Source organism: Bubalus bubalis, chromosome 9, assembly GCF_019923935.1.
Source record: "Bubalus bubalis isolate 160015118507 breed Murrah chromosome 9, NDDB_SH_1, whole genome shotgun sequence".
Taxonomy (NCBI): domain Eukaryota; kingdom Metazoa; phylum Chordata; class Mammalia; order Artiodactyla; family Bovidae; genus Bubalus; species Bubalus bubalis.
Genome location: NC_059165.1, coordinates 30,118,698 through 30,130,381, shown reverse-complemented (window position 1 = coordinate 30,130,381; position 11,684 = coordinate 30,118,698). Strand labels below are relative to the sequence as shown.

The following is an 11,684-nucleotide window of genomic DNA, read 5'->3' as shown; positions in this document are numbered from 1 at the left end:
ATTTTGCTTTTTTGCATTTCTTTTCCATGGGGATGGTCTTGATCCCTGTCTCCTATACAATGTCACAAACCTCATTCATCACACACTAGTAAAGTAATGCTCAAAATTCTCCAATCTAGGCTTCAGCAATACATGAACTGTGAACTTCCAGTTGTTCAAGCTGGTTTTAGAAAAGGCAGTGGAACCAGAGACCAAATTGCCAACATCTGCTGGATCATGGAAAAAGCAAGAGATTTCCAGAAAAACATCTATTTTTGCTTTATTGACTATGCCAAAGCCTTTGACTGTATGGATCACAATAAACTGTGGAAAATTCTGAGAGAGATGGGAATACCAGACCACCTCACCTGTCTCTTGAGAAATCTGTATGCAGGTCAGGAAGCAACAGTTAGAACTGGACATGGAACAACAGACTGGTTCCAAATAGGAAAAGGAGTACGTCAAGGCTGTATGTTGTCACCCTGCTTATTTAACTTCTATGCAGAGTACATCATGAGAAATGCTGGGCTGGAAGAAGCACAAGCTGGAATCAACATCACTATTAGAGAAATGCAAATCAAAACTACAATGAGTTACTCCTTCACATCAGTCAGAATGAACATCATTAAAGTCTACAAATAACAAATGCAGGAGAGGATGTGGATAAAATGGAACTCTCCTACCCTGTTGACTGGAATGTAAATTGTTGAAGCCACTATGGAGAACAGTATGGAGCTTCCTTAAGACTCTAGAAATAGAGTTACTATATGAACCAGCAATCCCATTCCTGGGCATATATCTGGAAAAGACAAAAACACTAATTCAAAGAGATACATACATCCTGATGTTTATACCAGTACTATTTACAATAGTCAAGATATGGAAGCAACCTAAATGACTGTCAACAGATGAATGGATAAAGAGATGTAGTATATATATAAATGGGATATTGCTCAGCCATTAAAAGGAATGAAATACTGCCATTTGCAGCAACATGGATGGACCCAGAGATTTCATACTAAGTAGTCAAACTCAAACATCATATGATATCGTTTATATGTGGACTCTAAAAAAAAATGATACAAATGAACTTATTTACAAAACAGAAATTGACTCACAGACATGGAAAACAAATTTATGGTTACCAACGGGGAAAGGAGAGAGGATAAATAAAAAAGAAAATGAGAAGGAAATGGGAAATGACCATAAAAGGAAGAAAATGTCACATGAGGAAATGTGGTCTGATATTATCCAGTTTTCCAAATTTGCTGGCATATTGAGTGCAGCACTTTCACAGCATCATCTTTTAAGATTTGAAATAGCTCAACTGGAATTCCATCATCTCCACTAGCTTTGTTCATAGTGATGCTTCCTAAGGCCCGCTTGACTTCGCATTCCAGGATGTCTGGCTCTAGGTGAGTGATCATACCATCATGATTATCTGGGTTGTGAAGCTCTTTTTTGTACAGTTCTTCTGTGTATTCTTGCCACCTCTTCTTAATATCTTCTGCTTCTGTTAGGTCCATATCATTTCTTTACTGAGCCCATCTTTGTATGAAATGTTCCCTTGGTATCTCTGATTTTCTTGACGAGATCTCTAGTCTTTCCCATTCTGTTGTTTTCCTCTATTTCTTTGCATTGATCACTGAGGAAGGCTTTCTTATCTCTCCTTGCTATTCTTTGGAACTCTGCATTCAGATGGGTATATCTTTCCTCTTATCCTTCGCTTTTGGCTTCTCTTCTTTTCACAGCTATTTGTAAGGCCTCCGCAGACAGTCATTTTGCTTTTTTGCATTTCTTTTTCTTGGAGATGATCTTGCTCCCTGTCTCCTGTACAATGTCATGAACCTCATTCCGCAGTTCATAAGCACTCTAATACATCTAGTCCCTTAAATCTATTTCTTACTTCCACTGTATAATCATAAGGGATTTGATTTAGGTCATACCTGAATGGTCTAGTGGTTTTCCCTACTTTCTTCAATTTCAGTCTGAATTTGGCAATGAGGAGTTCATGATCTGAGCCGCAGTCAGCTCCTGGTCTTGTTTTTGTTGACTGTATAGAGCTTCTTCACCTTTGGCTGCAAAGAATATAATCAATCTGATTTTGGTGTTGATCATCTGGTGATGTCCATGTGTAGAGTCTTCTCTTGTGTTGTTGGAAGAGGGTGTTTGCTATGTCCAGTGCATTTTCTTGGCAAAACTCTATTAGTCTTTGCCCTGCTTCATTCTGTATTCCAAGGCCAAATTTGCCTGTTACTCCAGGTGTTTCTTGACTTCCTACTTTTGCATTCCAGTCCCCTATTAGTAAAAGGACATCCTTTTTAGGTGTTAGTTCTAGAAGGTCTTGTAGGTCTTCATAGAACTGTTCAACTTCAGCTTCTTCAGCATTACTGGTAGGGGCATAGACTTGGATTACCGTGATACTGAATGGTTTGGCTTCGAGATGAACGGAGATCATTCTGTTGTTTTTGAGACTGCATCCAAGTACTGCATTTCTGACTCTGTTGATTATGATGGCTACTCAATTTTTTCTAAGGGATTCTTGCCCACAGTAGTAGGTATAATGGTCATCTGAGTTAAATTCATCAATTCCAGTCCATTTTAGTTCGCTGATTCCTAAAATGTCGATGTTCACTCTTGCCATCTCCTCTTTGGTCACTTCCAATTTGCCTTGACTCATGGACCTAACATTCCAGGTTCTTATGCAATATTGCTCTTTACAGTATCGGGACTTGCTTCCATCACCAGTCACATCCACAACTGGGTTTTGTTTTTCCTTTGGTTCCATCCCTTCATTCTTTCTGGAGTTATTTCTCCACTGATCTCCAGTAGCATATTGGGCACCTAGTGACCTGGAGAGTTCATCTTTCAGTGTCCTATCTTCTTGCCTTTTCCTACTGTTCATGGGGTTCTCAAGGCAGGAATACTGAAGTGGTTTGCTATTCCCTTCTCCAGTGGACCACATTTTGTCAGAACTCTCCACCATGACCCATCCGTCTTAGGTGGCCCTACACAGCATGGCTCATAGTTTCATTGAGTTAGACAAGGCTGTGGTCCATGTGATTAGATTGGTTAGTTTTCTGTGATGGTGGTTTCCAGTCTGTCTGCCCTCTGATGGAGAAGGATAAGAAGCTTATGAAAGCTTCCTGATGGGATGGATTGACCGAGGGGGATACTGGGTCTTGTTCTGATGGGCAGGGCCATGCTCAGTAAATCTTTAATCCAATTTTCTGTTGATGGGTAGGGCTATGTTCCCTCACTGCTGTTTACCTGGGGCCAAACTATGGTAGAGGTAATGAAGATAATGGTAACCTCCCTCAAAAGATCCCAGGCATGTACTGCCACAGTCCATGCCCCCAAACCTGTAGCAGGCCACCACCGACCCACGCCTTCACCAGAGAGTTTTGGACACCCACAGGAAGTCCGCTGTGGGGTCACTATTCCTTTCTCCTGGGTCCTGGTGCACAAGGTTCTGTTGTGCCCTCCAAGAGTCTATTTCCCAGTCCTATGTAAGTTCTGGCAGCTCTATAGTGGGGTTAATGGAGACCTCCAACAAGAGGACTTATACCATACCCACATCCAGAGCCCCTGGAAAAGGTCAGTTTTCATTCGAATACCAAAGAAAGGCAATACCAAAGAATGCTCAATCTACCACACAATTGCACTTATCTCACACACTAGCAAAGAACAATATGTGAACTGTGAACTTCCAGATGTTCAAGATGGTTTTAGAAAAGGCAGGGAAACCAGAGATCAAATTGCCCACATTCACTGGATCATCAAAAAAGAGAGTTCCAGAAAAAACATCTACTTCTGCTTTATTGACTATGCCAAAGCCTTTGACTGTGTGGATCCCAAACAAACTGTGGAAAGAGATGGGAATACCAGACCACCTGACTTGCCTCTTGAGATATCTGTGTGTAGGTCAGGAAGCAACAGTTAGAACTGGACATGGAACAACAGACTGGTTCCAATAGGAAAAGGAGTATGTCAAGGCTCTATATTGTCACCCTGCTTATTTAACATATGCAGAGTACATCATGAGAAATGCTGGGCTGGAGGAAGCACAAGCTGGAATCAAGATTGCCAGGAGAAATATCAATAACCTCAGATATGCAGATGACACCATCCTTATGGCAGACAGTGAAGAAGAACTAAAGAGCTTCTTGATGAAAGTGAAAGAGGAGAGTGAAAAAGTTGGCTTAAAGCTCAACATTCAGAAAACGAAGATCATGGCATCCGGTCCCATCACTTCATGGCAAATAGATGGAGAAACAGTGGCAGACTTTATTTTCTTGGGCTCCAAAATCATTGCATATGGTGACTGCAGCCATGAAATAAAAAGACGCTTGCTTCTTGGAGGAAAAGTTATGACCAGCCTAGACAGCATGTTAAAGAGCAGAGACGTTACTTTGTTGACAAAGGTCCATCTAGTTAAGGCTATGGTTTTTCTAGTAGTCATGTATGGATGTGAGAGTTGGATTGTAAAGAAAGCAGAGCACAGAAGAATTGATGCTTTTGAACTGAGGTGTTTGAGAAGACTCCTGAGAGTCCCTTGGACTGCAAGGAGATCCAACCAGTCCATCCTAAAGGAAGTCAGTCCTGAATGTTCACTGGAAGGACTAATGCTGAAACTCCAATACTTTCGCCACCTGATGCAAAGAACTGAATCACTGGAAAAGACCCTGATGCTGGGAAAGATTGAAGGCAGGAGGAGAAGAGGACGACAGAGGATGAGATGGTTGGATGGCATCACTGACTCAATGGACATGAGTTCACTGGCTTGGAGAAGTCTGGCTTGGAGAATTTTGAGCATTACTTTGCTAGTGTGTGAGATGAGTGCAATTGTATGGTAGTTTGAGCCTTCTTTGGCATTGCCTTTCTTTGAGATTGGAATGAAAAGTGACCTTTTCCAATGCTGTGGCCACTGCTGAGTTTTCCAAATTTGCTGGCACTGAGTGCAGCACTTTCACAGCATCATCTTTTAGGATGTGAAATAACTCAACTGTAATTCCATCACTTCCACTAGCTTTGTTCTTAGTGATGCTTCCTAAGGCCTGCTTGACTTCGCATTCCAGGATGTCTGGTTTTAGGTGAGTGATCACACCGTCATGATTATCTGGGACATGATCTTTTTTGTACAGTTCTTCTGTGTATTCTTGCCACCTCTTCTTAATATCTTCTGCTTCTGTTAGGTCCATACCATATCTATCCTTTATTGTGCCCATCTTTGCATGAAATATTCCTTTGGTATCTCAAATTTTTTTTAAGACCTCTCTAGTCTTTCCCATTCTATTGTTTTCCTCTATTTCTTTGCATTGATCACTGAGGAAGGCTTTCTTATCTCTCCTTGCTATTCTTTGGAACTCTGCATTCAGATGCTTATATCTTTCCTTTTCTCCTTTGCCTTTCGCTGCTCTTCTTTTCACAGCTATTTGTAAAGCCTCCTCAGACAACCATTTGGCCTTTTTGCACTTTTTTTTTCTTGGGAATGGTCTTGATTCCTGCTGCCTGTATGATGTCACGAACCTCCATCCACAGTTCTTCAGGCTCTCTATCAGATCTAATCCCTTGAATCTATTTGTCACTTGCACTGTATAGTTGTAAGGGATTTGATTTATGTCACTGAATGGTCTAGTGGTTTTCCCTACTTTCTTCAACTTAAGTCTGAATTTAGCAATAAGGGTTCATGATCTGAGCCACAGTCAGCTCCCGGTCTTGTTTTTGCTGACTGTATAGCGCTTCTCCATCTTTGGCTGCAAAGAATATAATCAATCTGATTTTGGTGTTGACCATCTAGTGATGTCCATATGTAGAGTCATCTCTTGTATTGTTGGAGGAGGGTGTTTGCTATGACCAGTGTGTTCTCTTGGCAGAACTCTATTAGCCTTTGCTCTAATTGTATTCCAAGGCCAAATTTGCCTGTTACTCCAGGTGTTTCTTGACTTCCTACTTTTGCATTCCAGTCCCCTCTAATGAAAAGCACATCTTTTTTGGGCGTTAGTCCTAGAAGGTCTTGTAGGTCTTCATAGAACTGTTCAACTTCAGCTTCTTCAGCATTACTATTCAGGGCATAGACTTGGATTACTGTTATATTGAATGGTTTGCCTTGGAAACGAACAGAGGTCACTGTGTCGTTTTTGAGATTGCATCCAAGTACTGCATTTCTGACTCTGTTGACTATGATGACTACTCCATTTCTTCTAAGTGATTCTTGCCCATTGCTGCTACTGCTAAGTCACTTCAGTCATGTCCGATTCTGTGCAACCCCATAGATGGCAGCCCACCAGGCTCCTCTGTCCCTGGGGTTCTCCAGACAAGAACAGTGGAGTGGGTTGCCATTTTCTTCTCCAATGCATGCATACATGCTAAATCGCTTCAGTCATGTCTGACTCTGTGCAACCCTATGGACAGCAGCCCATCAGGCTCCTCTGTCCCGGGGATTCTCCAGACAAGAACACTGGAGTGGGTTGTCATTTTCTTCTCCAATGCATGCATGCACGCTAAGTCCCTTCAGTGGTGTCTGACTCTGTGCAACCCTATGGACAGCAGCCCAACAGGCTCCTCTGTCCACAGGATTTTCTAGGCAAGAATACTGGAGTGGGTTGCCATTTCCTTCTCCATTTCCTTGCCCACAGTAATGCACCCATTCCAGTCCATTTCAGTTCACTGATTACTAAAATGTCGATATTCAGTCTTACCATCACCTGTTTGACCACACATTGGTGAGTAAAATATCCAGTCTAGGAAGACACATGTCACTTCACACAGTTCATCAGCTTGAATCATTCACCCGGACCTATTCAACCACAAGGGAACCAGAAGGTACTCTGCCATCACATGTCCAGAAGAGATAAGAACTAGAAATATTTGGTAAAGATTTCTGACCCCCTCAACAAGAAAGCCTGTGTCATGATGTTGAAGCTGTATCCGACCTGAGCTCTGGGCAGGACTGTACCATGTATCACCTCTAAGACAGTATCCAGATACAAGTGCTCATCAGTCATTTTGGGTATATTTCTCTCTGATGATTCATAGTCATGCAATATATTATATGCAGAGATTGCATAATGAATATAAAGTAATTGGTTGGCTCAGTTATGAATTCAGCAATTCTTTTTAAAAGGAACTATTCCATTTTTCCTCTTGGATTATTAAAGTAATACGTCCTCATTATTAAAAAAAAAACTTGGAAAATAATGGAATACTCGAAAGAAGAGGGAGAAATCACCCATAATTTCACCTTCCAAAAATAGAGTTAATATTTTAGTGGAATTCCTTCCAAATGTTTTCTATGTATGTTTAAAAACTAGCTGTCATGATCACCAAAATAACTATTTCTTCATTGGTGCCCTTGTTCTGAATAGCTGATCTAACTGGCCCTAACTAGCTGACTATTTTTTTTTTAAGATGTTTCAGCTCATTTCCTTGTAACATTGGTATTTTAGCATGGCAATATAGCACTTAAATGCTAATCAGTAACTAACTGTTGCAGGTCACATTCTGTATTTTGGAGCAATGAATCCCTAGTTTAAAAATTGCTTGTTAGTCTCAGACCAGCCTTAAAACAAATGAATAATTATAGTAGTTATTTTTATATGTTTCTGGTATTTTCTCCACCCAGTTTACTTATGAAAAGGGAACAGCCTTTGGAAGTTCAAATTACAATGAAATTTAAGCCACTTAAAATAATCAAGATTCTAGTTACCTTTCAAAATAATAAAAACTGGTGATGAGCCAATTAATGACTAATCTAAGGAATAAATTAACCAAATATGTTAGAACTAGGATGATGGCTTTTTCGGAGTCCATTTAGTTATAAACTAGACTCTTTAGGTGAAAATATTTCAGTAATTATTACTCAACTTTTTCCAGGGACTGTTTTTCCTTAATATTTTTTCTGGCATTGCATTTGATGTGTAGATTTCTTTATTTCAACCAACAAAGAAAAGTCGGCCAAGCATCTACACAGAGCTCTTGTAATTTTACTATACTGCAGCAATCTTTCAGCCGTTTATGTTAATAAATGAAAGAATAACACAATGGATTGTAAACTTCAGGGAAAAAATCATAAATTATCCATCTTTATAATCCTTACAACTCCTAGCAAAACGCACTTTATAGAGGAAACACCCAGAAACAAATAAATGTGATAAAAAATGCAATCTGTATGTGAAAGGTATTTGAGTTTTTGATATATTTACCTTAGTGTTACTCATCTAAATCTTTGTATTCTGAAATATATCCTTATAATTTCCAAAAGAAAAGCTACTTAATTAGGTCATGTGAACATTTCTTGAAATGAGTTGACAAGTAACTACAAAATTTTTGTCCTCATTTATATGCCCAACAGGGCATGAGTGCTCATTTCATTCCATGCTCACCAATGGAGTTTACTCACAAAGTAAACAAACTAATTAGATCCACGGGACATGTCTCTTTTGTTTTCTCGTTATTAATGAGTTTGAACATTAGTAAAATATGCAGTACCCATTTCTTATTTTGTGAATTGACTGTTCATGTCCACACTTTTCCCATTTATCTGTTTAAGGTCTTACTGTTTTCTATTTCTAGTCTTTGTCCTCACATTGTGCAATATAAATACTTCTATCTCAAATAGGCACTTGTATACATGCAGCTCTGCTGTAAGACTGTTTCTATAAGGGTTAGTGACTTCTTTTTATTTATCTGGGAGCAACAGCATACACACAGCAGAGAAAATGCACACCACACTTCGCAGAATTATTCTTAGGATTAAAGGAGATAATCTAAGCAAAGCACTTAAAGCAGTGTTTGTCACATAGATGCTCACTAAATTATTTTAAGAAAATCAATACGTTTCATTGTTGAGCTAAACCTACACAATTTCATTTCAGAGTTTAGAAAAATCAAGATGCAGTATCTTTGAAAGATCACAAACCATACGTCCAAGTTGTAGATTTGAATCTCGATTCTCAAATCTTTCACCACAAATTTACATCAGACGGAAATACTCTGGAGATACTAAAGCTCTTGAAACTTCTGAAAGACCAGTATGAATTGTGAAATTAAAACCTTTGGCCACCGATGGATTATTTCCCCTAGTCTGTAGTACTCTGCACCCAAATATATGTCTTTTCTTTCCTCATTTAAATTTATAGGAAATTGGTGGTGAAAATAGTAAAGCTCAAAGAAGCCCAAATATACATCACATGACTGACGTTTACTTCTCCAAATTAGTTAGCTTTTGTTTTCAGACAGAAGAGGCAGCTGCTCTCGTGGCCACTGACAGAAAAGCAGAACTAAAGCAACTGAGAGCCCTTGGGAATGGCCAGTCAGCTGGAGGGCTTAAGGCTTGGCAGTGGGTTAGGAGCATTTCTGTTGCTGCCAGGAGGAGGCGGGGTGGGGTGGTTGCAAAACTAGTCTGAAGCAAAAAAAAAAAAAAAAAAAAAGCGAGGTTTTTCCGGGATAACAGCAGCAGCGCAGGGGCCGGGGGAGCAGGCCGGGTTGGCTGCCCAGCAGGCGGGTGTGTCCAGTACAGGCCGGAGGACGCAGGAGGCTGAGGGTGGGGGCGGGGGGAGCTGCGTCCAGGTCAGCGAAGGACAAAAGAAGCCGGACAATGACGCCGGTCGCCACCAGATCCCGGCTCGAAGGCCTCTAGTGAGAAACCGGCTCCCAACCTACAGCCAGTTTCCCCAGCATTCGCGAGATCCCAGAACCTCTTCAGGCATTTCCGGTAAGAAGCCCTGGGCCCGGGGCTTAGACCCCCTGCATCGCAGAGCGCAGGCGCCTTGCGATACTGGAGGCCGCGGACGCCGAAGGAGGGGGCGTGCGAGTCAGAGGAAAGCCTCTTCTGCGCCTGCGCTTTGTGTTTTTCCCCGGTCGCGGAGGATAGGGGTTGGAAACAAACCTTGAGCCGACGTCTAGTACTCCCTGGACTCCCGGCCGGGTCGCCCTTCACTCCTCCGCGCGGCGTCTTCGTAGGTCATCAGAGAGCTCCGCAGGGGTGTGGGTAGGTAAGAGTTCCCTGTTACAGGCGTCTTGGCTTCTCCTCACCTCCGTTGCCCTCACGGAGGGGGCGGGGTGGCCGCTGGTCGCGCTGCGCTAGGCGCTGGGTCTGGCCTTTCTGCGCCTCCAGGGGCCGAGCCTTGGGGCCCCAGGAACCATTCCTTTTCCGAGCCCCCTGAAACTGGCTGGGAAATCAGCACCCTCAAACCCAGCGGCCCCCTCAGTAAAGCCTGGAGGGCCGGACCAGGCTAGGGTGGCAATCACGGCGACTGTTTGCCGGGTCCCACCCACTTGGGCCGCCCGGAGTGCTTGGCGCTGCCCCGGGGAGCGACCCCCTGGGGCCGCGGCGGGTGGAGGGAGAAGCGCCCCCCGTACCCCTGGGCCGCCTGTCCGGCTGGGGCTGGGGTGCAGCGCATCCCGGAGGGGCTGCCGCTCCCCGGAAGAGAGTGGCAGCCTCTACGCCGAAAGGACTCGGCCCCCGCAGACCGATCTGTCATCGCCGCCCCAGCTCTAGCAAAGCCCGTTCCAGCACCCAGGCATTTTTTTTCTCGTCGTTTTAGACCCAAAGGACGCGGCGGTGTTCCTTCCGTCTGCGTTTTCTTTTGTACCTTTGAAAAATTATAAAAGGTGATCTAACTTTTAAACTGTTAACTTCATTTGTACTACTGTGATTGCCTATTATTATATTCCAGACTGAGGGTGTTATTGCACCCTCTAGCCCCCACATTTGATAACTTTTTTTCTTTGACAAAATAGGCAGCTTGTTGATCGAATTAGGTTCCTTAATTTATTGTTTTGAGCTTGTCTTTTGAATTGGCAGAAGTTCAGTGGTTTGATCTAGTAGAACTAATTTTTCACCTAACTTCTTTTCCTTTTTTTCTCACCCGGCTATTAAACTGCATGTTTGGGGTAAAATTTTTTTTTAATATTAAAATAAAGGAAAAGGGGAAATAATCAACTATGATTCCACAGTTAAAGGTAATCAACAATAGTTAATTTTGACTTTTTACTTGAGTCTTTTCCCCATGGCATTTTCTTAATGAAGATGATGAGATTTTCTATACAGTTGGATTACCCACTTTTCTTGCTTAAAATTATATTTTGAGCATTTCCCCATATTTAAAAAAAACTTCATAAATATAACTTTATGATTTTGATTACAAAATCATAACTGATAACATGAACCAACTATCTTTTGAAATAGTTATATTACAGGTAAAACTGAATTCCCTGTTAAGTATCATCCCCTGGTATGCTAGATAATATGAAAGTATCACAGTTTATTTAATCCAGTGGGTCTCAGGTTCCCTTTCTACTCTTAAAAATTATCGAGGAGTAATAGAGTTTTTGTTTTTCTAATGAAGTATATATACTACTTTAGAAATTGAAACTGAAAATTAATTTTTTTATTCATGTAAAATTAACAAGAAACCAGTTAACTATATATTAATAATATATGTTTAAAATAGCTAAACTATATTTTTTAATATTGGTTTTGTTTTTTTTTTTACATTTTTTTGTAGATCACTTTAACATCTGGTATTATAGGAGACAAGTAGAATCTCATTTGGTGTGCTACCTTATTTAAGCTGAAGCGTATTAAGAAAATCCATCCTTACACAGATAAATATTTGGACAGGAAGGCCCTCACCCCCCAAAAAGATTTGGGGTTTTTAGGAGCCCTCAGACTACAGTTTGAAAAAGCTGATTTAATCGTT

General features: G+C 41.4%; 1 protein-coding gene across 7 annotated transcripts in view; it reads left to right on the top strand.

The window, feature by feature from the left end:
* The first annotated feature begins 9,484 nt into the window (after positions 1 to 9,484).
* The window catches only part of ZFYVE16 (zinc finger FYVE-type containing 16), a 60,377-nt gene continuing 58,177 nt past the window's right edge, over positions 9,485 to 11,684 (top strand). For 2 of the 7 annotated variants that reach the window (XM_006065097.4, XM_025292276.3), the window contains exon 1: positions 9,485 to 9,694. The gene's annotated coding sequence lies outside the window, so the exon portion shown is untranslated. Of the gene's footprint in view, positions 9,695 to 9,807; positions 9,975 to 10,526; positions 10,594 to 11,684 lie in introns of those variants that run through there. The other 5 variants (XM_006065096.4, XM_006065099.4, XM_044947347.2 and 2 more) reach the window with 4 other exon arrangements.